Raw genomic sequence first — 25998 nt, forward strand, 5'->3', positions numbered from 1 at the left:
AGCATGAATTGATCCCGCAGCCTTTCATTCAACGTGCCTCTAAATTCACATGATGCTGCCAGGCCTCTCAATGCCGTGATGTACTGTTCTACAAATTTGTCTCTGGATTGTTCTTGACTGTAATTACCCAGGCAGTGTATCAGTAAGCATTTCTTCCTCTCTCCTGAAAAGTTCACTCCATGTACAGCCAATATGTAGTGGTCGAATCTTTTCTGCCGCCTCTTCCAGAGTATGTTGGGTTCCCCTTGGATATCTAAGAAGTAACTAGGGGGTGGCACTCCTTGTGCAGACATTTGGCACGTATCGCTATTTGGTTAGGCAGTCCTGATGCTCAATCGGGTTCAGTCTGGTGAAATTCAGATTTTATTTTGTCCCTCTGTGTGTTCTGTCTCGACAGCCAGAATTTCAGGGTAACTGTTAATGTCAATAGAAAGGGTCACTTGAAACTATTGGTGATTGGACCCAATGTGTTATTGTGATTTCACATTTGTCAAATGAGCTGTTACAGGAGCTGATTAACAGCAATGACAGAAGCAGCACTGCAATGAATGGCAGTGTGTCCCATTCCTTTGACCCTCGTTTCTGTCTCTTTCACGACACTAGAAAATCCTTTGATGTGGCCTGAAAAACTTAAAATCCTTTGATGCGGCCTGAGGAACAGATAACTTTGTGATGGTGGTTGTCTTGGCAACTAAAATGATGGTGGCGTGAATAAGCTGTAGCTTGATGCTTTCCTCCGGGGCCCGCGCTTGTCGCAGAGTAACTGTTTGCATTTATGGTATTGGTTGCCTTGGTAACCAAGATGGCGGCGTGGAGTAAGGCGTTGCTAGATGCTTTCCTCTGACATCTGCGCTTATCGCAGAGAAACGGATTGGGTTTATATTGTTGGTTGTCTAGGCAACCAAAATGGCCGCACACAATAGGATCTTGCTAGGTGCTTTCCTCTGAACGTAAAGTGCTCGCGCTGAGGCTGTGGCACCAGGCCTTCCCTTGTTTATTCCCACCAGGGTGCTTACTCCCTTTGGGAATAATCTATCCTTGGGGTTATTGCTAGACGGTTAGTGGCCTGAGCGCTCTCACCTTTTTTCACATGGAGAATTCTACATATATATGATGTTTAATAAATAAATAAGCTTATCCCCAACTAAGCGTCCAAGCTCCAGTGCTGTACCCGACTCCACATACTATTATCACCTCACACCCCTCCCGAAAAGTATAACCTGCTTTCAATCTGCACTACCACAAATGGCAAAGGAAGTATACCAATCTGGCTCTGTTGTTTCAATGATATGATTGGGATTGCTGCTAGTCTGATAGTAGTGTGGGGCTGAGTAGGCATTTTAGTCACAACTCATACCTGCACTCCATAGAGCAATAGTCTTTTCATCACTGTGAGGAATTCGACCATCCACACAGGAAGTGTTGCGCTTGCCTTGGCTTTTTTGAAATTTTGTAAGAAAGTAAGTGATGGGAGATCAACCTCAGAAAATGTGTGGTGCTAATCTGCACACATTTTCATATGCTCACCGCACAACAAACACATAGTCAAGTGTGCTCTGGGGGGACACAGCCTACAGGCAAAGTTCTCCCTGTCACATTTAGCTTGAATGTGACAGCCACAGGTACATCAAAGCATCTCAGGAAGGGGGAAGGCAGCACCTTCCTACTGCCATGGCCAGCCTAGTTAAATATCAAAGGCTCCATTGATCTGCCCTGCCTATTGTTAAGTTCTTTGTGGTTGCAGCGCATACTGATGAGAGCTAATTGAAGCAGGCCTGCGAAAGGGCCTGTTCACTGAACAAAGGGCATGAAACTCCAACACCTTTTAAATATGCAATGTGTCAGATCCCATCCCTCTGTATGAAGGGCAGTAAATGTCATGTCTGCAAAGACTCTTTATAGTAGGCAAACCCTACAGGACGATCCCCTTTCAGAGGGAAGAAGTATGTAATTTGAGGGAGACATAAAGTCTGTTCTCACCACAAACTTCAAGGGAGACCTGCGCTTTGATCAGGAGCCACAGAGAGCTCAATTAACCAGAGAGACACTTTGATCCACAACAGACAGGAAGATGGGTGGGACTTAGTAGTACATATTGTCACCCCTTATCTTTCCTGTTGCAAAGCACTTTGGTTATGACCTCACGCATACCACAAGATTGTTGGTGGGAACCCAGGATTGGTTCATTAAGGTAGGCTTAGCCTGCACCAATCACTGGGGCCTATTTGGCTTTAAAAGCGGGCTGAGCCCCTCACTTAGCAGATAATCTGACGACTTTGAAAGGAGTAAGAAGAAGGACTCATTTGGACCCTGGCTTAAGGTACGGTCTGCCTTACAGCTTCCGCCACTGAAGGAAGGCCAGGATTTACAAGAGGGAAGCAAGATCCCTCCCCTAAACATCTCCCAGGGAACAGAGGGACATACTGGACTCAGAGGAACCATCCAGCAGTTCCAGAATCGGTACCCAGCCAGCACACAGCATGCCCTGCTAGGTTCTGTCAGCAATTTTCCTAGGTGGTAAGTGCCAGAGAGTCTCTGAACAAAGCTGTTGCCTGCAAACACTCTCCTAAGCATTGGGCCGTCCACCCTAAAGGATGACACGATCCCAGCAAAAGCAGGGAGGAGGAGTGCCACAACAAGCATCCACCAGCGTCCATCTTCTAAGTACATTTTCGAGGCAGTCGAGCTCTCGAACAGCGACTGGCTGCACCACTGACTGTTGTCGTGCTGCAGTCTAAAGTAATGCGAGATGCCTCGAACAGAAGTTCCAGATCTATCAACCAGCACAGAGACGATTCTTGACCCTGAGCCACCATGTAGGCCAGCCTGCAGCCGTTGGTCCAGCCTCGCTTGCTGAATTGCCTGCCGCCTGATACCCGCAGCTGTCTCCCGTCTTGAACTCTGTCGAAGGAGCTGCAAAGCATCCTGGAACTGACTTGATGCTGTCGAGCATCAAGATCATCTCAAGCACCAGGTACATTGTGGTTCTGTCCTCCTGGTCCTTCTCCGAAGGCCCCAGTGACATTTAGGACCCCTTGCTCTCTTGGTGCTGAAACCAACATTGGAGAAAGAGGTTTATAATTTACTTGTGTTTTCAATCTGTTAGGTTCCCTTCTGGTGTACTAGAGATGCAGGGCTGATGGATGGTTTAGAAATTGATATTCGTCCCAGGACCACTGCTGCCCCCGAAGTTGATTTAGATTTCTTCAGCAAAAGTCTGAATATTGGATAGGTTGAGTACACAATCTTACAATACAATACCCACAAACCTCACTGAAACAAAAGGTTAAAAAAGCCAATAATTCTGCACATTGCATTGAACTTCTGAACCGTAAAAAGAACACACAGTTGTGATGTAAATTATGCACTTGGAATTTGTATGAAAGAAGAGTGGCATGTCTCTACATCGATGAGTTTGCACCAGTACATTTGCAGCTGTGCATTTACATTGGTGTTGTACATTTTCCAGGGAACAAGCAAAATAGATACAAAAAAGGGCAAAGGGATATAGGAAACATAAAAACAAGGGAGTAGGTGTCTTGGCCTCTGGTTTGTTTAAAATAAAGATGTAGATGCACAGGTAGAAATGCACCAATGCAAATACATAAAAACGTTAATGCCTCGGTGTAAATATATGGAACCCTTCATTTATATACGTTCCAAGTGAGTAATGGGCAAGTGTGTTTTCTGATTTAGTCACTACTGCATTATATTTTTAAAACATTGATATCAGCAGCTTCCTCCTGTTTGTTTAAAAATGTTTTACAGTCAAACAGAACATTTTTGATATCTTAAATTTCCCCAATACGGAAATTACGATAACCCTCAAGTTTGGTCCCCATCCATTCCTCAGTTCTTTCCCCCAGAGTAGGGCCTTAAAGTGTAAAGCAGTTACTCATGTCCTTGAAGTAGGTGCCTCCATTGTACTCGAGTACAGTTCTGTTTCTCAAGTTGTTTTTTATCATTTGCACATACAGAGCCAATGAACTTTTGGAAGGCGATATCCCAGTCCTGTTGGAGCCACTCTTCACCTGCCTCCCATTGTATTTGTCTTTGAAGATCTGCCGCAGCATGTGTTTGCAATCTATTTTGCTACGTTGTACTATGAATACCCTCTTTACTCTAATAGGACACTGCTTCAGCAAGCATAATGCCTAGATACCTCTGGGTTTGGTGCACTATATAAATAAATAAATAAATAAATAAATAAATACATACATAAAATAGTGCCATTTTGTGGATAGATACGGTCCCCTGTGCATTTCGTGTTTTCGGTTTATTTATGTATAGAGCACTCACTGCATAACTTAAATGATCCTTGGTGCTTTTGGAAGATTCCAGAAGGGGCACCTTCTGGCTGTCTTGTCTAAACGCTTTAAGTCTGCCATCGCTGATTGCATGGACACTGGTCATATTCCGGCATCCAGGCGTAATGCACAGGTCAGCGTACATTTCGGTAGCTAATACACTAGTGTGCAAGAACTTATTCTGCAATACTATAAGGGGTTCTATCTTTGCACAGCTTGATATGTAGGCTCTGTACAACATGGCAGAGGACTCTTTTATTCACTGTAGTATTCTTTGCATACAATCCTGAAAGACCAAAAAGATACTGATGTAAATAAAGTGCATAACCCTTCCCCAATGAGCACCCTAACCACCATTTTGTTTGTATGTATTTCTGGGTTTTATAAAGCGCATCGCTAACTGGGAAGAAATGCAAAGGGGAGGCATCCAGGGGTCACAAGCAGGGTTTAGGGTGGAGGGGTAGGAGAGGAGCTGGGGTATGTAGGAGAGTAAGGGGAACTCAGAAGGGCGTAAAAGGGTTGAGTAGAGCAAACAATGATTGACAATTTAATCTTTGAAGAGTGTGGGTTTCGGGTCCTTCCTGACATGCAGGGTGGAGAGGGCCAGCCTTATCTTCATTGGTTACATGTTCGAGCATCCGGACCCATATCGGGCAAAGCCCTGTTTCCTGTTTTTCCTTCTTGCCACAATTTGTTTCCATGCTGCGGGCGTTGTGTCTTCTGGTGGTGCGCTGGCCTCAGGAGAGTGTGAGTTTCTTGGCCAAGTAGTGTGGTGTTTTGGCTGTGACTGATCTGCAGGTGATGCAGGCAATCTTGAACATGATGCGTGCTTGAAGGGGTAGACAGTGCCGCTCCCGGAAGATGGAGGAGATGCAATTTAATTTTCTTCGTCCTGGCATGAGGCGTGCTGTCGCATGCTGGATGGCTTTTAGAGGGGCCGAGGTGCAGGGGTGTTGCTAGGTCTGGAAAAGATCCGGGGCTATGCTAATGTCAGGATTTTAGGGCCTAGTTAGCCTTTTGGTTGTGCCCCTGAGCTTCTGTCTGGGGCTACAACAAAAAGATCCAGGGTAATGGCTCCCTAATGCTCCCGCTAGTGATTCCTCTGCCGAGGCGGCATTTGTGTAAAAAGGGTGTCTGTAAAGATTGGGTTCTGCTAAAGATGACTCTGACATCCTTTGGTGTACTGGTTGCTTCCTTAAAAAAGTTCTTGTACATTATATCAAGTACATCAAGTCAGGTACACTTAAGCTAAGGGCAACATGCACCGGCTTCCTCTCCAAAGGGGTCTACATCTCCAACTGACACAAACAAAACAACACTCATACATCAACATTCTCACAGGCTGCATTCTGTGTCACTCACATCAACATTCATCGCATTCTACTAAGGGTACAGGGAAGCTAGGTCTCTACAGTGTCTGTACGATCATACTTTTTAACTAGAGGTGTTAATACTGCCCATTTCAAACTCCATTCTTACAGGAGCTTTAAGAAATGAGCTAATTTTTTTAATTCCAATCAATGGGCATGAAATAATTGCCAATATTGGCAAGATTTGTTTACAGACCACGTGGCATAAGATCTGGCAGCACTGTGTCGTCTGCACACATGATTGGCCTATAAGCAGTGCAACACGGGCCTTTTCTATTGTAAGATGAAACCCATTTCCTCATCCACTGCAGCAAATCTAGCGAGCACTTGTTATAGAAATCACACTTTCCAGGTGCAAGTGATGAGAGAAAATGCAAATCCTGCTCTGAGAACACTGCGCGAGAGTCAGGAATAGATGGAGACTATCCATCAGAGTGGGACTGGATGATAAGCAAGACACTCAGAGAAACAAGTTCCAGAATCAGAGCTGTCAGAAGATGTGGTGAGGCCCAGGGCAAAACATTTGGTGAGGCCCCCTTACAGTTTTTTTCACTCGGCCAGCGGCGGCATATCCGCACACAGGAGACTTGAGAAATCTACCCTTGAGTTTGTGTGCAGGATCCCAAATATGGTTTATTACTACTTTCTCTACTGTAGAAAGGTTCATGCCAGACTAACTTTTTTATCATATGAATAAATATATATGATGGCATGAGCTCTCCACTGCGCCACCTCCAATTCTCTGAGGGTCAATCACTTTTCCAAGCAAAGAGTTGAGGGCAGATCTCTTTCTTAGGCTTGGGCCTCCCTCTGGAAACAGCCTCCCTGCCTCGCTGAAACTTGAGGAGCACCATCTCCGGTTCCGGAAGCACCTCAAGACCTGTTTATTTGCTTCTGCCTTCTCTCTTCCTCTCCCTTGCTGATCACCTGCCTGATCCATGCACTGGTCACCTGGTCAAGCTATGAATTCGGGCCCAGGTCTCTGCCTGTCCTGTTGCAATCCCGCACTGCCTCTTGGTTCCCCTGTGCTTGTGGTCTGTATCTGTAACCCTACAGTCCCCGCTCTTGCTCGTATTGTCCACCCGTTGGCTGCACTTATGAGTACTCACACTTGCCACCAGTTGGCTGCACTCTTGTTTCTCCTTTGTTCCTGCACTTCTGCATCCTACCCCACCCTCGGCACTTCTCCCCTCCCCATTCCCTGCTCTTGCACGATCTGAATGACACAAGGCCTAGTAAGATCTGTGTTTTGTCCTACTCTTTTATTTCTCCCTCCTTGCCTTGTCGCGCCTAGAAACACTTGCGTACTGGCACATTATAAATGCCATCTCATATCATTAAGTCATATGACAACATGAACACACTGACAAATGATGTACAGTGGAGGCTGGCACATTTCTGAATTTAAGAGGCTTAAATGTTTGTTCCAATTAGTCAGGATCAACAGAGCACAGTGAGGGAGCCCAAACCAAACAAGGGTGGCTTGGGGGGGGGGAGGGTTCTCACTCCCAAGAAAATGTTTGAAACATTGGGTAAAAAGTATGCACTTTACAGCACTTTCTTTGCAAAATTGGGTAGAAATCCACACAGTTTGTAATTGGTTTTGTATGGAAGCACATGGAAATTCCCAATAGTTGCAAATCACAAATTGTGCATAGGAACATTTTCCAATACATTTCATGCCGCCTTTCCACGCGGGATATGCTAGTATAAACATATATTCATGCTGGTTGTTCTAATTATGTTGAAGCAGGCTGCATCAATATTTGCCATTATTACCATGTACGGATTCCCAACCAGTATAAATGCCATGCCACAGAAAGTATATCCGAGCTGACTGTGTACCATAAGTGTTATTACTGGCTAGATTGGCCTACATTCAAAGTGGGCCAATTTAGCCAAGTAGTATGTTTGCTTTAACCTTGATGCATAGTCCTGTGCATCAAGGGTAAAGCAAAAAGAGCACTGGCAATGCTAACAGTTTGGGCATTCGTGTAGGCATGGGAAAGGCACTTCTGTATTGGTATTAGCTGGCCATTGATAGTGCCAGTGCAAAATGGTTTGAGTACCTGAGCAGCTAATAGCAGTGCCTCGTAAATGCCTAATACTTATACACAAGCCAAAACTGTTGGCTTTGCCAATGCTTATTTTTAAAAGAATTTCAGCGAAAGACATGCAGGGTGTTTTTAAATTGAGTGGCCAAAGGCAGACCTGATTAAGACATTTTTATTACACCAGTTACGTGTTTACAACTCCAATGAAGTCATGAACTCTTAGAAGACTCCTTTGAGGAAACACTTGCAGGCACATTGAGGGCAAAGTTTGATGGCTAGCCATGTTTAAAGCTAGCCCAAAGAGTTCCAGTGAGGAGGTGTTTTGGGTGGGGATGGCAGGAACTGGGTGAGAATTGCCGTAGGGATTAGCATGGCCATGAGAAGTCATTTCACTGTTAGCACCTGCATTCATATCCATACATTTTTAGGTAATTGAAATCGTGATGTGGGGTTAGCACTTGCATGCTAGGGGAGTGATTAGAAGGGAAGTGGTGACATGAGACGTCTCATTCTCACAGCAGTCCTTAAGTGTGATGTTTCAGAAATGAAGGCAAGAGGTAGCTGCTTGTAACATTGAAGCTTCACCAAAATAGTCTCATTCGAAAAGTGGAAAGATTTTAGGTGCCCCCACACAAGGAAGTTTGCCCCTTCCTCACAGCTACTGACGTTAGCACCTCTCCCAACATTTGAAGTATTAGTCCCCTTTCCCCCCTGACATTTTAGCCTAGGTGCACCTCTGATGCCATGAACCCACCCCTTAATGAAGTGGCATCCAGGGTGGCTACATTTAGGGGTGGTGCTGAACACACACTCACGCAAAAAACACTTTCACCCATGCATTCAACCACCAGTTACACAACTCCATACATGCATGTATACATAAAACCAAACACAGCATTGACACAAACATCAACATGCACGCATGCATTCATACATACATACACATATACATGCTAATTTAATTTAAATACACATATACACTTTTAATTTAAAATAAAAAACACTTACCTTACCTCCATGCACCCTTAAAAAGCATCCACGCAGCCGACACGTAGACATGCTGCCTGACAAGAGAGAACTCCTCTCCCATCAGTCAGCGTGGTCACGCTGAGCAATGTGAACACACTGACTGACAATAGAGAACTCCTCTCCCAACAGTCAGCGTGGTCACGCTGAGCAACGTGAACACACTGATTGACAAGCGAGGAGTCCTCTCTAATCAACATGAACACACTGACTGACAGGAGAACTCCTCTCCTGTCAGTCAGCGTGGTCATGCTGAGCAACGTGAACACACTGACTGAGAAGAGAGAACTCCTCTCCAATCAGTCAGCATGATCACGCTGACATGAACACACTGACTGACAGGAGAGGAGTCCTCTCCCATCAGTCAGTGTGGTCACACTGACAACATGAACACACTGACCTACAAGAGAGAACTCCTCTCCCATCAGTCAGTGTGGTCACACTGACAACATGAACACACTGACTGACAAGAGAGAACTCCTCTCCTGTCAGTCAGCGTGGTCATGCTGAGCAACGTGAACACACTGACTGACAAGAGAGAACTCCTCTCCAATCAGTCAGCATGATCACGCTGACATGAACACACTGACTGACAGGAGAGGAGTCCTCTCCCATCAGTCAGTGTGATCACACTGACAACATGAACACACTGACTGACAAGAGAGAACTCCTCTCCTGTCAGTCAGCGTGGTCATGCTGAGCAACGTGAACACACTGACTGACAAGAGAGAACTCCTCTCCAATCAGTCAGCATGATCACGCTGACATGAACACACTGACTGACAGGAGAGGAGTCCTCTCCCATCAGTCAGTGTGGTCACACTGACAACATGAACACACTGACTGACAAGAGAGAACTCCTCTCCTGTCAGTCAGCTTGGTCATGTTGAGCAACGTGAACACACTGACTGACAAGAGAGAACTCCTCTCTAATCTGTCAGCGTGGTCACGCTGAGCAACGTTAACACACTGACTGACAGGAGAGGAGTCCTCTCCTGTCAGTCAGCGTGGTCACGCTGAGCAACGTGAACACACTGACTGACAGGAGAGGAGTCCTCTCCTGTCAGTCAGCATGGTCATGCTGAGCAACGTGAACACACTGACTAACAAGAGAGAACTCCTCTCCCATCAGTCAGCGTGGTCACACTGACAACATAACACACTGACTGACAAGAGAGAACTCCTCTCCTGTCTGTCAGCATGGTCATGCTGAGCAACGTGAACACACTGACTGACGAGAGAGAACTCCTCTCCCATCAGTCAGCGTGGTCACACTGACAACATGAACACACTGACTGACAAGAGAGAATTCCTCTCCTGTCAGTCAGCGTGGTCATGCTGAGCAACTTGAACACACTGACTGACAAGAGAGAACTTCTCTCCTGTCAGTCAGCATGATCACGCTGACATGAACATACTGACTGACAGGAGAGGAGTCCTCTCCCATCAGTCAGTGTGGTCACACTGTCAACATGACTGACTAGAGAGAACTCCTCTCCCATCAGTCAGCGTGGCCACACTGACAACATGAACACACTGACTGACAAGAGAGAACTCCTCTCCTGTCAGTCAGCATGATCACGCTGACATGAACATACTGCCTGACAGGAGAGGAGTCCTCTCCCATCAGTCAGTGTGGTCACACTGACAACATGAACACACTGACTAACAAGAGAGAACTCCTCTCCCATCAGTCAGCGTGGTCACACTGACAACATGAACACACTGACTGACAAAAGAGAACTCCTCTCCTGTCAGTCAGCATGGTCATGCTGAGCAACGTGAACACACTGACGAGAGAGAACTCCCCTCCCATCAGTCAGCGTGGTCACACTGACAACATGAACACACTGACTGACAAGAGAGAACTCCTCTCCTGTCAGTCAGCGTGGTCATGCTGAGCAACGTGAACACACTGACTGACAAGAGAGAACTCCTCTCCAATCAGTCAGCATGATCACGCTGACATGAACACACTGACTGACAGGAGAGGAGTCCTCTCCCATCAGTCAGTGTGGTCACACTGACAACATGAACACACTGACTGACAAGAGAGAACTCCTCTCCTGTCAGTCAGCTTGGTCATGTTGAGCAACGTGAACACACTGACTGACAAGAGAGAACTCCTCTCTAATCTGTCAGCGTGGTCACACTGAGCAACGTTAACACACTGACTGACAGGAGAGGAGTCCTCTCCTGTCAGTCAGCGTGGTCACGCTGAGCAACGTGAACACACTGACTGACAGGAGAGGAGTCCTCTCCTGTCAGTCAGCATGGTCATGCTGAGCAACGTGAACACACTGACTAACAAGAGAGAACTCCTCTCCCATCAGTCAGCGTGGTCACACTGACAACATAACACACTGACTGACAAGAGAGAACTCCTCTCCTGTCTGTCAGCATGGTCATGCTGAGCAACGTGAACACACTGACTGACGAGAGAGAACTCCTCTCCCATCAGTCAGCGTGGTCACACTGACAACATGAACACACTGACTGACAAGAGAGAATTCCTCTCCTGTCAGTCAGCGTGGTCATGCTGAGCAACTTGAACACACTGACTGACAAGAGAGAACTTCTCTCCTGTCAGTCAGCATGATCACGCTGACATGAACATACTGACTGACAGGAGAGGAGTCCTCTCCCATCAGTCAGTGTGGTCACACTGTCAACATGACTGACTAGAGAGAACTCCTCTCCCATCAGTCAGCGTGGCCACACTGACAACATGAACACACTGACTGACAAGAGAGAACTCCTCTCCTGTCAGTCAGCATGATCACGCTGACATGAACATACTGCCTGACAGGAGAGGAGTCCTCTCCCATCAGTCAGTGTGGTCACACTGACAACATGAACACACTGACTAACAAGAGAGAACTCCTCTCCCATCAGTCAGCGTGGTCACACTGACAACATGAACACACTGACTGACAAAAGAGAACTCCTCTCCTGTCAGTCAGCATGGTCATGCTGAGCAACGTGAACACACTGACGAGAGAGAACTCCCCTCCCATCAGTCAGCGTGGTCACACTGACAACATGAACACACTGACTGACAAGAGAGAACTCCTCTCCTGTCAGTCAGTGTGGTCACGCTGAGCAACGTGAACACACTGACTGACAGGAGAGGAGTCCTCTCTTGTCATTCAGCATGTCCACGTTTTCAGCTGAATGACGGGAGGCAGCAGAGCTCACTTCTGAGCCCTGCTGTCTCCCATTATTTTGCTGTTTGTTGCGGAGCCAAACGGCTTCACAAGAAACAGCAACATCATTGCAGGGGCAGCACAGTCCCCCGTGTGAATAAAGGACACGAGAGACTGTGCTGCCTTCCACTTAGGAGAGGGGGCCGCGAGGCCCCCAGCAAGCGCAAGGCCCGGGGCAGTTTGCCCCCCCTGCACCTCCCTCGTGACGGCCCTGTCCAGAATTCCTGGAGCAGGTTACATACAGTGCAAGGCACCCAAAGAGCAGAGGTAAGGCTGCAGAGGCCTTGCCGCCCGGGACGGCATTAAGCTCAGGAGGAGGCCCAGTAAGATCAGGTGCGACGCTTGCAATTATGCATTGTGAATGCACACAATTAATAATATTATAATCAAGCTTTAGCAATACTCACATACTTGCTTATGGCACTACAGCACCAGGACATATAATCTTGGACATGTAGATAGGGTTGACATAGCCCATTCTGTTCAAAACCACAAATACATGGGTAGACAGAGGGGTTACCAATACAGGCTGCTATTTTCGCAAAGTTGCCAGCAGCCAGTTCCTAGGCTGTCTCTGCATACTGACTCCCTATGCACAGAGATTGCTTGAGAAAACAAAGACAGACTGGTAAAGAGAGGGGCCTAGTAAGAGAGACAGATAGCAAGAGAAATAGAGAGAGAGAGCCCATTAGATGCATCTTTCACCCCAATTCAGAGGCCATTTCGTTTCTCAAAGAGATGCTAATTACTGGAGGCATGGGCCATCTAAAAGCTGAGTGCAGCAGTGAAGCCTTTTGCTGCATCAAAGGGGGTCTATTGACATTACCTGGACCAGCTTTTGTCCTCTGCCACTTTATGTTTGCTGCTGCCATCAGGTTAATGATAGTTTAAGCATAAGCAAATACACCGATCTCAGAGGTAAGAAATTTGACAGGCTCTTGCTGTCACACCCTGCCACGGACTGGGCGTCTCAGCAGAGTGATGCCTTCTGCCTAAAAGTGGGTGGGCTTGAGCCGCTCATGCGCCTGGCGCGCCCCATGAGCTAGACTTTGAGAGAGAGAGAGAGAGAGAGAGAGAGAGAGAGATAGAAGAGGGATGAAAGAGAGATGTGTAGAGGCAACTGGAGAAAGCTGAAAAAGAAATTCAGATAGATGGGGTGCAGAAACAATGAGAATTCAGAGTCCGAACAGAGTGAGCATGGAGATGGTACTAGACTGGGAAGGCAGACAGATGACAGAACTCCAATGGGAATGGAGAGCGAGAGCAAGGGGGGATAGACAGATAAAGAGAAATAGGGAGAAAAAGAGAGAGAAATAGGGAGAGGTAGAGAAGCAGAGAAAGAAGAGTGGGAGATACAGACAAAGAGAGAAAGAGAGAAACAGAACGAGTATGCAACTGACAGAGCGAAAAAGAGAGCGAGACAGAGGAAGAGAGCGAGCGACAGAAAGAGCGAGAGAGTTGGAGCAGATGGAGAAAGCTGAACAAGGAATTCAGACAGATGGGGTGCATGAACATTGAGAATTCAGGGAGCTTGGACAGAGACAGACTGGAGGTGATCATAGACAGGGAAGGCAGGTATAGATTAGATCAATTCAATGGGAATGATTGGGGAGAGAGAGAATAGACAGAGAGACAAAGACAGAGAAAGCGGGTGAGAAAAAGAGAGAAAGGTAGTTAGAGAGAGAGAGAAAGAAGGAGAGGGACAGAATGCAAGAAGAAGAAGAGAGAGAGTGCGAGAAAGAGGGAGAAAAAGAGAGAGTGAGAGAGCGGGGAGAAACAAACTTGAAAAAGAAGAAAAATGTAGAATAGAGAAATATGGAAGGATTGTATAGTGCTTGACTTGGAAGGGAGGACCCGGTGGGACTAAGAATGCATGAGAGGACAGAGCAAGGCATTGAACGCAGAGAGAGATAGCATAGTAACAGGGGAATGCAAAGACAGAGTACGATGGACATAAATGCCGAGAGGGAGAGACAGAGAGAGGTCGGGAGAGAGGAGAGGGCAGAGCTAGACTAGAACCACGAGCAGAGAGACAAGACAAAGATAGATTGGGAAAGCAAAGAGAAGAGGGAAGAGGCAGACTGAGAATGCAAAAAGAAAGTGGACTGAGGAAGAATGAGACTGCACCGAGGGGATGAGCTACATTGGGGATGAAAATGGAGATGCCCGAACTAGACGATATGCACAGAAAAAGCACAGTAACAAACTGATGATGCAAAGAGAGCAAGGTCAGAGCAAAATAAGGAGTGCAGAGTGGCAGGGCAACTTAGATAGACCAGGAATACAGGGAGCAGGCATGACTGGGAATTCAGAGATAGATGACAGAGACAGGCTGGAATTTGGAGAGAGAGGGACAGGATGTGACTGGAAACCTTTGGCCTGAGGGGCAATGACAATTTCCTTGCCCATGGTGCAGCGGCCAAAGCTCACAATGCAGTGCCCCTAACTTTCAGAACAACTAAACTCGATACCAGCCTCTCCCCCTCCCACCCATTATCAAGTATATATAGTAGACTCTATTGATGTTATTTTCCTTTGCTGCAACATATATTTTAGTTATATTTGTGGTTTCTTAGAGACCCAGGCAGCTGGGAACCTCCCCAGCATACCAAACGTAGTGAAATGATTACACACAAGTATAATATCATTTGGTGAAATGGGAAAGTTGGGATTTGAGCCAAGGTGTCCTCATGTCCCAGTTAGCAATTTCACAATAGGCTACTTTTCCTCTCATCCCACCCCATCTTTAGTTTAGGACCAATGTAAAGAGATGGGGAACCTACAGAATTCATTGGTAGAGCCGAGATATAATTTAGCCATAGGATCTGGCTTTGCACTAAGAGCCAAACACAAGCTGTCACAACAAAAGACCCATATCTAGCTTCCTGTCTCTCCACAACACACAACTCACACTTGGCACTCTGTCTACCCAGCCTCCTACAACATAATAACCTGAATTGGCATCCTGCATCCACACCAATATGCACTATATGAAGGGTTAATATTATAATTATTTATGGTGTAACACTATAGATTATAAACCCACATGAGTAAGAAGTTCTGTACATATAGTTATGGAAAATAAGGTACAGTGATGAAAAAAATGTACTTGGAATTACATTCAGGCCGATTCATGGAATTAATGTGCGCTGGCATTTTCGGCGCAAGCGTGCGAATGCATGCGAATCGCAGCGCAAGTGCGAAAATCGCAGCGAAACCTGCGCACAGCGATTCATGGAAGTCCGTGCATGTGTAAATCCCTGGATGTGCGCTAAAATGCTGCGTGGCGCACGCTGGCGCACACGTCTCCAAACAGCGTGCGCTAAGCGCACAGCAAAAGCGCACATAGCACAGCACACACAACAAAAGTAGGCCAAACAGGGGCCGTAACACGTGGAATGGGGAACAACGCGTGAAAATGTGGGCGTCACGGGGGAAGTACAGGAGGCAAATGTGCGGAACGCCCACACGCGCGTCTACAACACGTATTCATGGAATCGAACGGGGTTAATGCGTGCGCCAAAAAAGACACGCTAATCCGGAAACACGTACGCCAGCAGGAAGCAGGTGTACGTGGACCCGCGCAGCATAAAAGTGCACGCAAACAACAAACAAGCTCAGACGCCAAGATGAATATACCGTTCCTAGCAGCAGTGGTCGTGGGATACCGCAGGAGGAGGAGGAGGATAGTCAGGCCCAGAATTTTTACACCCAGAACCAGCCTTTTTGGGATGCCTGATGACCAGGTATATGGGAGGTACAGGTTTCCACCTCACATAATACTCGACCTGGTGAGTGAGTGGGAGGATGACCTCACATCACCCACCCTGTGCTCCCAAGCACTCAGCCCCCTGGAGAAGGTCCTCAATGTACTGCACTTCTTGGCCACTGGATCATTTCAGCGGACAAGTGCTATAGTGGGGGGGGGGTGTCATAGGCCACGCAGTCACACTGTCTACACCAGGTGTTGGCCATCATGACTGCACGCCCATCAGTCTGCAGGCACATATACCTGCCCAGAACACCTGCAGAAAGTCAGGCTGCTGTCCAGGATTTCTACGTGGTGGCACAATTCCCCAAAGTGCTAGGTGCCATTGATTGCACCCATGTAGCTCTACGTCCCCCCAGGGCATCTGAGCACATCTATAGAAACCGCAAGCAATGACATTCCATCAACATGCAGGTAGTATGTGATGCCAAGGTAATCACCACCCACGACAGTTTCATTTACAGAATGTCAACCCTAAACCGGGACCTAGAAGCTGGGAGGCATGGCGATACATGGCTGCTTGGTGAGTATAAATGCCACTGCACATGCATGCATGCCAGATACTGAGTAATGTCACAACCCCACTAATGATACCCATCACCACCTCCACAGGGGACAGTGCCTACCCTCTGAGCACCCACATGATGACACCAATTCGGAACCCCACCATGCCACCTGAGGTAAGATACAACACAGCACATATTGCAACCCGGGGCATAGTGGAGCGCACATTCGGGGTGTTCAAGTCATGCTTTTGCACCCTTGACCGTTCTGGTGGGCAGCTGTTATACGCTCCCCCAGTAGTGTGCAGGATCATAGTGGCAGCATGTGTCCTGCACAATGTTGCAACATGCCGGGGCCTGCCGGTGGACATGGTGGTGCCCCCACATCCCCAACCACAGGCATGCCCGCTGCGCATGGGGGGGGAAGGGCATGTGGTGAGGCAGCCCGTACGCAGCTGGTGGCTAATTACTTTACATAAAATCACACCCCTGAGGAGTGCACACAGCCCTGGCACATACCAGCTGACAATCAATGATGATGACATAAGGGACAGTCAACTGTCACAACCATACCAGCCTGAGATTGGTCACCTGGAAGTGTTACATTGTGTGCATCCCTACCTACCCAAACACCACCAATGCTGTGTCATCAAAAGACATACATCTATGCTGCTAAATTCATTACCCCCTTGCTAAATACAACATGAGAACAGCGCTACGTCACCCAACCCCTCCCCAGCTCCACCACCAAACACACCATGGCATGTCATGCAATGTGAAAGCAAACAAAGCAATGCACAAGACCTGACACAAGTGTCACAAAGTACACTGTCCCTAATGGAAACTGCCCACACACAATATGCTCCCAGTAATGTATAACTAACAGCACACATTACCAAACACTTACCACCAACACAATGCTGTAACACACCATGGAAAAATGCAAAAAAATGACAGTACTAAGTTCAAGTAGTGGTAGTCTTACAACCTGAATGCGCCAGCACATCGACCCCTTCCAACTGTAGAGTGTTGCTGCCACGCAAATGTCTCAGTGTACTGCATACAACATGAACTGTATCTGCAAAGTAGACAGCCTTGTGAAGACATGAGGAAGAAACCTGCAAATTAGGAGGAAGACATGGATGCACAAGCACATATCAATACACCATGCAGTGTACAATACAACAACAATATCCACTAGGGATGTCTACACAGTATTTACTACAGACTGCCCACACAGCTCATGGGAGCCCAAAGTCACTGTGTAATTCACTGTCACTTGGTCACACCCTTTGCAAGCCCATGGAAACGGGAAGCAGGAGGGGTGTGTGTCTCACAAACCCAAGCATCTAACCCAAACTCAGGACAAGCCTCCATGTGCCCAGCCGGAATAAAGTGGATGCCCACGGGAGCCACACAAGGCAACACACTGTAAACAAAAAAAATCAAAAATCAAAAATGGCCATGTGGGGGCCAGTGGGGGTGGGGGAGGCCACCCAGGAGGTTCGAGGACAGGGTGCACACCAACACCCACCAGCATGGATGTTGCAAAAAAATACCTCTTTGGGCTCATGGCCTGCACGGCTATGCCATTGTGGGAGAACTGCTGTCGCTCTGCTCATCCTCTGCTGCTGCACCAGGAGGTGGTGGCACTATGGGAGGCAGTCCACGCAAATCCCTGGTATGGTCCTCCATGGCAGCAAGCATGCGGGTCTGGAAGGTCTGATTCTGGAGGATTGAAGTGCGGAGATCCCCATGCAGCACATCACGGGTTGCCTGCATTTCTGCACGCATGGCCTCGCGTGATGCCCGGATCTCCTCACGTGTTGCATGCAGCTCAGCTGAGAGCAAACGTGTGAGCTGCTCCAGCTGCTGTTCTGCCCTTAAATTACTGGAAACCTCAAGTTCAACCAGAGTCTGCCTGAGGTTATGTAGTTCTACCCTCAGGGCTTCCCTGTGGCCCTGGGACTCTATTGATATGGATTCGCGCAGAGTCTCCAGTGCCGCCCGTCGGTCCCTGTTGGACGCCAACATGTCTTCCCTGTGTGATTGGCAAATGGAGTCTGTTGCCTGCTGTATTTGCTCCATCTGCCTTTCAGGGGGGATAATGGAAGTGGCCACCCTCTTCCATTGCCTGAGCGATCATTTCTACTGATACTGCCTGTTGGGTTGCCATACTGTATATGGAGTTTTCCCATACAGTATTGCCTGGTGGTGCACGGCCACCGCGTCGACGGGCACCACACCTGTTTGGGGCAAGGCAATCTGCACCTTGCTGTGCTGGCACTGCCTGAGGCTGCAGGACTGCATTCCCCCTCTGATCTGCTGGCCCAGGAACAGGATCAGATGCTGTGGAGTGTGACCCTGCATCCGTAACCTCCAAATGCGGACCTTCCAACACTGACATCCCCATAGAGGCTTCTACCCCTGGTGCAGGTGGGTTGGACAGAACAGAATCCCTAGCAGAAACACTTACCTGCGACGGCACATAAGTCTCATCATTCGATTCAGCACCTGAATAGAGGTCTGGGGAGGTGCACTCAGAGACACCCCTGGACAGTATGGTCTGCAGTAACATTGGGTTTTCACCCACCACCACACCACGTCCCCCACTGGTGCCCGGTCGTGCCTGAGATTCCTCCTGGGTCTGCACCATCTCCTCAACCTCAAAAGCATCAAGTGCGTCATCACCTGCAAAAACATGAAAGAAAACAAATGAAAACAGGCATGAGCACCATAGAACACACATAGGCCGTGACAAGCCGGAGATCCAGTACATGATTTACACATGTCCCACATGACTATAACCCTGCCATGCATGCACTGTCAAAGAGTTGGAAGTGGAGTCAAAAAGGCAGACACTGGGGAGAGCAAGATGGAAAAGCAACACATTTGCAGCATGTTGGGTAGCACTGGCATCACACATCAGGCTGTGAGTGGCATGTCCAATACACATACATGACACATGCCACCACACAGATGTCATGTAGCATAGCCACAGTAACTTACAAAACTACTCCAATATGTCAGTGAATGAGTACTGTCACACATCCATGTCACATCGACATGATGCGAAGATTAATGCTGAATAGTGTTGCTAAATAAGCATGTGCCACACACTGAAACACATCCAGTGTCCAATAATACAGTCATTGTGTGCTGATCAATGGTTGGTCACTTTAACATTACAGGAAACATCTGTCATGTTCCACATGCAAACAGGCCCTAATAAAAAATGTCTGCAGCCCAATACTCCATCGGCCTGAATGGTGTAATCATTAACATAACCAGGTAAAAATAGTGGCTCAGTGTGGGCTGTAAACATTGACCGAAGCATATCACATATGTTGCAATAGGACAGAAACATGCGTAGTAAAAATGGGAGAGTGGAAACAATCAGCCTGAATGAACACTTACAAAATCTGAACAATGTAGTTGCAAGATGACAGTTCAAGGTAAAGTGCACTAATGTGGGCTAATTGGCAACTGTGGGCAGAAGGGATACAGTCATACCCAAATCCAAGGCACGTGAATGTATGGGAGGAAGCAAAAGGGTGACCCATAACACTCAGGAGTACACACCCTCACCTGGCACTCAATCAGAACCCGTCACCCTAACAACATACACATGGATTACACACACACGCATGGGCACTCACCGGACAATGCTTCGTAATCAGGTAGATCTCCCACACCTTGGATCTGTTCCTCTGTGACGAAGGTCCCAGCAACAGACTCATGTTCAGTGAGTTTGTTGTTCTTTTGTGGAGACCCACTGCCAGTCACCAGAGTAGCGGCATGACTTGAGGCCAACGTGTTCTTTGCTCTGCGTTTCAGGTCATTCCACCGCTTGTAGCAATCATCAGCTGTGCGCCTCACAAATCCAAGGGCACTTATGCGGTCCGCGATGGTCTGCCAGTGTGCCCTACGTTGACCAGGTGTGGTCTTGCACCCTGCAGTCACCAACATATCGTGGCTATGTGCCGATGCATAGCTCACAAGTGCATCAAGTTCGGGGTCATTAAAGCTAGGCTTCCTTGACGTGCCGGACTGTGTAGCCGTGTCTGGGGCCTCAGCCTGTAGTGCCAGAGCACCCTTCTTCCTCTTCTTCAAAGTTGGAGCAGAGCCTGAGTGGCTTGCGCCGCTCTGGTCAGTAGGGGCAGAAGCGCAGGTGGACTGGGTACTGGGAGTGTGTGAATGCACAATGACCATAGGTTTTGGTGCAGGCATTGGCTGAAGTGTGATGCTGGCAGGGGCAACGTCAGTTTGATGGACCAGGACTGACCAGGACCAGGACTGACCAGGACTGACACTGTCCCGGCTGGGAGAGTCAGAGCTGGGGTGGAAAGAGCTGCAGCTGCCCCTTCAGCCTCCCCACCCTGCCTACTTGGGGCAGCAGATGACATGTGGCCTGGTGACACCAACTTGCACCGGCACTCGTGGCTTAGACTTGCTGACCTGGAAGTCAGCCTGGGAGTCATCCTGTGCCCGGTCATGTGCCACAATGGGCTGGTCAAACAAGGGCTGAGCTGGGATGGTGTCAGCCACGTTTCCCTCAACCATGGGGGGGCATGGATGTCCCTGATTGGTCCTCCACACATGGGGGTCTAGGGACACCCTGCAAATCATGGCCACATCCCCTACCGCGCCCACCACTCCCACCTTTGCCTCCCTTACCGCTTGGTTGCCTCCCAACCATGGCACTGATGTTGTTGTGCGTATGGGAGTTGCAGTAAACAATTGTCCTGGGCAATGGGGGGTGAAAGGGGTAGGGTACTAGATGGAATTCGTACCCTAGTGCTCTAGCAAGGCTGTCTGTGACCCATGGGGGAGGATGATGGGACACGCAACGCACAGGCACCCAAAAACAAAAAGTAACATGCATGCAACTCCTCGTAGACCACGTGCGTGGAAAAATGAACCCGCACTACGCTGTGGCACCCAGAAACACAAAAACAAGTGTACGCATGTTACACACAGCCTACAATGACCTCTGAAGGGGTACGCGACACACGGGGCAAGCACAGTTGGTAAATGCGTGCGCGACTCACCGTCTGCCTGAAAAAAGAACGTGAAAAAAACGTGCATCTGCGTGTAGGCAACACCCCCGCCAAAAGAAGAACTGCATGCTGTCTGAGGAGACAGGACAAAAGAAGAAGTGAACGCTGTTTGAAGAAACAGGCCCAAAAAAAATAAAGAACACTGTCAGAGGTAAGAGGGAGTACGAACTTGAAACGCTGTGAAGTAATCGCGTGTGAACCGACAAGAAGTACAGAATTCACCCACTCGCTCTCCACGAAAAGCAAGTACAAGGGAATGGGGTCCTACACGTACCTTTTAAAGCGGCCCACACGTACAGCGTCACTTACGCGTGTATGCGCTAAGACCCTTTCCTCCAATTACACGAGCTGACACTCGGACGTGCAGTTTTTGGATGTGTACGATGAACATGCACCTGTGTTGACTGAAAAGCCCGCGCGCGTCACATCACTTACACGTGTAGGCCCTTTCCTCAGATTACACGCATCCACACGCAGACGTGCAGTTTTTTCACGTGCGCTGCACCACTATGCCCACGTCACGAGGGAAACGCCCGCGCGAGTCACGTCACAGAAGCGCTTACGCGATAAGGGCCTTTGGTCCAATGAAACCGCGTACATGTGCTGACGCGCTTACATGCGAAGGGCCTTTCCTCGAATTACACGCTGATGTGCAAGATTTTCACATGCCAAATCATTCCGTATCCAGCTGGCCACGCAACAACAGAAGGTCGAATTACTGCCCCCCAGAGCCCCAGAGCCCCGAGCATGCTCCCACCTGCCATCTGCTGCTGCCTGACTGCCTGCTGCCCCCGTGCCCTGCTATTTGCTTCCTGCACGCCAGCCAGGGGTGCAGTTGCTGTGACCAACCCTGCTGGAACCGAAGACTCCCGACTGGGATACCACCGCTCCACAGCCCAGCCCCAGGACCCAGTTGCCCACCCACTCCTGCCTCTGGGGTTGCCATGTCGGGCACAACACCATCTGGCACCACTGGCAACCCCCAGCCAGAGAGGCAGAGGGCCACCAGCTTCAGTGCCAGGGAAGTTGGTGTCCTGGTGGAGCAAGTCCTGGGGCAGTATGATGTACTCTTTGGAAGTTCGCGCACCGACAATGAAGGACGGACCAGGATCTGTATGAACATCGTGACTGCCATCAACACAGAGGGGGTGGCAGTCCGCGACTTACAACATGTCAAGAAGCGCTGGGAGGACTTCAGGTCCAGGACCCTCAACAAGGCCCGGCGCCTCTTGAAGGCAGCGGATGCCAAGGGGCACCGGGGCCACCTGTCCGACCACCAAATGAGGGTCCTAGAACACATATGCCCAGCGTTCCACGTCCAGGTCCTTGAGAGGCAGACCCGTCTGGAGTTGAGCGGTAAGTGAACATGCATACTGATTGGACGCTGTGCATGCGGTGGTGTGCCAGTAGTGTGCAGGTTGCCCATGTGTTTTCATAGGGCCATGTAGGGATGTGTATGAATAGGGGCATGAGGCTGCCACATGTGAGTCCTCTTAGGTTTGAGACACATCGATGGTGTATGTGTTGGTAAACATGCTGTGCAAATGCAGGTGTGGGAGCACACATGTTTGAATTTCTGTGTATGTACGTTGGCATGGTTGTGATGTCACACATGGATGGTGGTTCCTGCTGCATGTATCTGCACTGTGTACATGTGCATGTGTGTGCATTTGACAAGTATGCAACTGTGAGGCAACATGGATGCACGTGACACTGATATATAGAAGGTTGAATGCCAGATGTGACATGTATGGCGATCGCATCACTGCGACAGTTGGAGGAGATGTAGACATGCATGTAAGTGTGGTGGCGTGTGTGCATGTCTAGTGCACTCCATGTGTTTCATGTGATGTCAGGCTCACCTTTGGCTGTTCATGCTGTTGTATGTGTATGGATGTTGCTGCCTGGTGCAATATTGCTGTGGAAATGCTCATGTGTGTGAGTTGAAATGACATGGGTGTCGTGGAGTGTGATGCCATGTCTGAAGTTTGACACTGCCACTCATGTGCAACTGTCACGTGTGTATCAGTCCATTGTAGAGCGCCCTGATGTCTGTGTTTTATCTCTCCTTGTCTGCAGCGTCAACTGATGAAGAGTGCGGAGAGGGTGCTGTGGAGCACAGCGGCAGGGATCGCACCACCAGCCGGAGACGCAAGGCCTGGCTCCCCTCCCAGATTGTCATCTCGTCGGGGAGTGAGGAGTCTGGTGCCGCATCCCAGGCCGCAGCTGCAGAGGCTAGGTCCAAGAGGCAGAGGTCAGAGGTGGACTCCTCGGCAGCAGAAGGGGCAGGTGAGACCCCACAGGGTCCAACGGAGGAAGATGGCACAGAGTCATCCAGGTTGGTGGGGGGTTTGGTGGAGGAGGAGGCCGTGGAAGGGACACACACGGGGTCTGGAGGTGGGGATTCCACTGGTGCTAGTGGTGCAGTGCAGGGGCAGGGACAGGAGGCAGCACAGGCAGCCGCGGAGGTGCCTGTGTGTAATCCTGTCCCTGATCCTGTCACTGCATCATCTGGCACCAGCAGGGATGCCTACGTCCAGACCCGTTTTCAGGGAGGGGATGAGCGCACAACAACTGGCCTTCCTATCCCTGTGGACGTGGCTACCGGGACCGTTTTGAGCCTGTCCTGAGTGGGATAGCGTTGCGTCAACGGGGCATGCGAGGTGACCTGCAGTCTATTCGTGGAGAGACTGCACGTCGTCTCGCATGCCTCTTTGACCACGTTGACCTACTGGGACGGGTCACCGGTGCTGGATTCCTCTGTGTGCTGGACCTTCTTGCGACCCCCTCCTCACCTGAACTCACTACGCACCAGTCGTCCTCCATGCCATCTTCCCACCCATGTATCACCTGGGTACCCTGTGGAGCTGCCTCTGACCCAGCGGCCAGGCTGGTGGAGGACACATCCCTGCCACAGTCGGGAGTCGGACGTCCAGCAGGGGTGGCCACCACGACAACTGCACCCCAGCCGGAGGAGGACGTGCAGGCAGCAAGAGCCAGGCACAGGCACAGCAGCAGCAACATGGTGGGAGCAATGATGGCTCAGGGCCTTCAACATTGGAGGGGCAGGCATCGGCCATAGGGCAGGAGGACCCCAGATTTCAAGTGTCTTCCATGTGGCAGTGGTTGGGCCACGCCATAGATGCGTAGAGGCAGCGGGTGGAAGAGGCACGGCTCACAATGGTCAGGGCAGAGAACTCCATGCGAAGGGCGCTGAGGCGGGCCGAGTGCCTCGAGGCAATTCGCAGGGAGTTGGAGGTGAACATGTCGTCGTCCCTGTGAACCCTCGGGGCCATGGAAGAGGACCGCCTCCAGGACATTGAGCGGGAGTCCGATGGTGCCCTGGCCCGAGACATCAAAAAGTGAGCCTTCGGACTAGCCCGCTGCCATTGTAAATAGTTAGATAGTGTTAGGTTTCCTTTCTGTTTTTGTTTATTTTGTGCCGCTTGGACAATGCACCACATTTTTGTATATAGTTCTTTATTAGGTAGGGTTTTTTGTAGGTTTCATTTCATTTGTTGGGCTCATGGACCCTGGATTGGTGATTTGTATATAGTTGAACAGTGGATGTTTCTCGTTTTTATTTTAATTTCACCATGGCACAATGGATTTCATATATTTATTTTCCCTTGGATTTGCTTTGTTAGACTGAGACTTTGGACAAATTTTCATTTGTATTTCTTTGGATTCTGATTTCATATTTTTTATTCTTTTCCGGACATGCTGCATTTTTATTTCTTATTCCCATTATTGAGTGTTTTTTTTCATTACTCATGTTGTGTTCAATACATTTTTGTTTCATACTTCGATGTGTGGTATTCTCTCATTGGTTTCATGCATGTCATGATATGGGTTTTCACATTCACTTGCACCCATTGTGTGTGTGTGTGACGGACATGTGTTCATGTACATACTTGCCATTCGGGTTGTATCATGTAATGGCCATTTCTCTGTGGGTGGATGCAATACTTGGTTGGGTCTTTGGGTTGGGGTGGCGTGGGGTGTGATGTGGGTGGCCATGAGGCCCATGACTGAGGATTGTCATGACGTGGGTGCTGGGGGACATGAGTGGGTCATGAGTGGAGGCCTGCTGGCAGGTGCCCCTCACTGCTGGGGTGTGGGGGTGCTGGGGGACATGAGTGGGACATGAGTGGGGGCCTGCTGGCAGGTGCCCCTCATTGCTGGGGGGTGGGGGTGCTGGAGGACATGAGTGGGACATGAGTGGGGGACTGCTGGCAGGTGCCCCTCACTGCTGGGGGGTGGGGGTGCTGGGGGACATGAGTGGGGGCCTGCTGGCAGGTGCCCCTGACTGCTGGGGGGTGGGGGTGCTGGGGGACATGAGTGGGACATGAGTGGGGGCCTGCTGGCAGGTGCCCCTGACTGCTGGGGGTGGGGGTGCTGGGGGACATGTGTGGGACATGAGTGGGGGCCTGCTGGCAGGTGCCCCTGACTGCTGGGAGGTGGGGGTGCTGGGGGACATGAGTGGGGGCCTGATGGCAGGTGCCCCTGACTGCTGGGGGGTGGGGGTGCAGGGGGACATGTATGGGACATGAGAGGGGGCCTGCTGGCAGGTGCCCCTCACTGCTGGGGGTTGGAGGTTCTGGGGGACATGAGTGGGGGCCTGCTGGCAGGTGGCCCTGACTGCTGGGGTGTGGGGGTGCTGGGGGACATGTGTGGGACATGAGTGGAGGCCTGCTGGCAGG

Source organism: Ambystoma mexicanum, chromosome 7q, assembly GCF_040938575.1.
Source record: "Ambystoma mexicanum isolate Mex_15411 chromosome 7q, UKY_AmexF1_1, whole genome shotgun sequence".
Lineage (NCBI taxonomy): Eukaryota > Metazoa > Chordata > Amphibia > Caudata > Ambystomatidae > Ambystoma > Ambystoma mexicanum.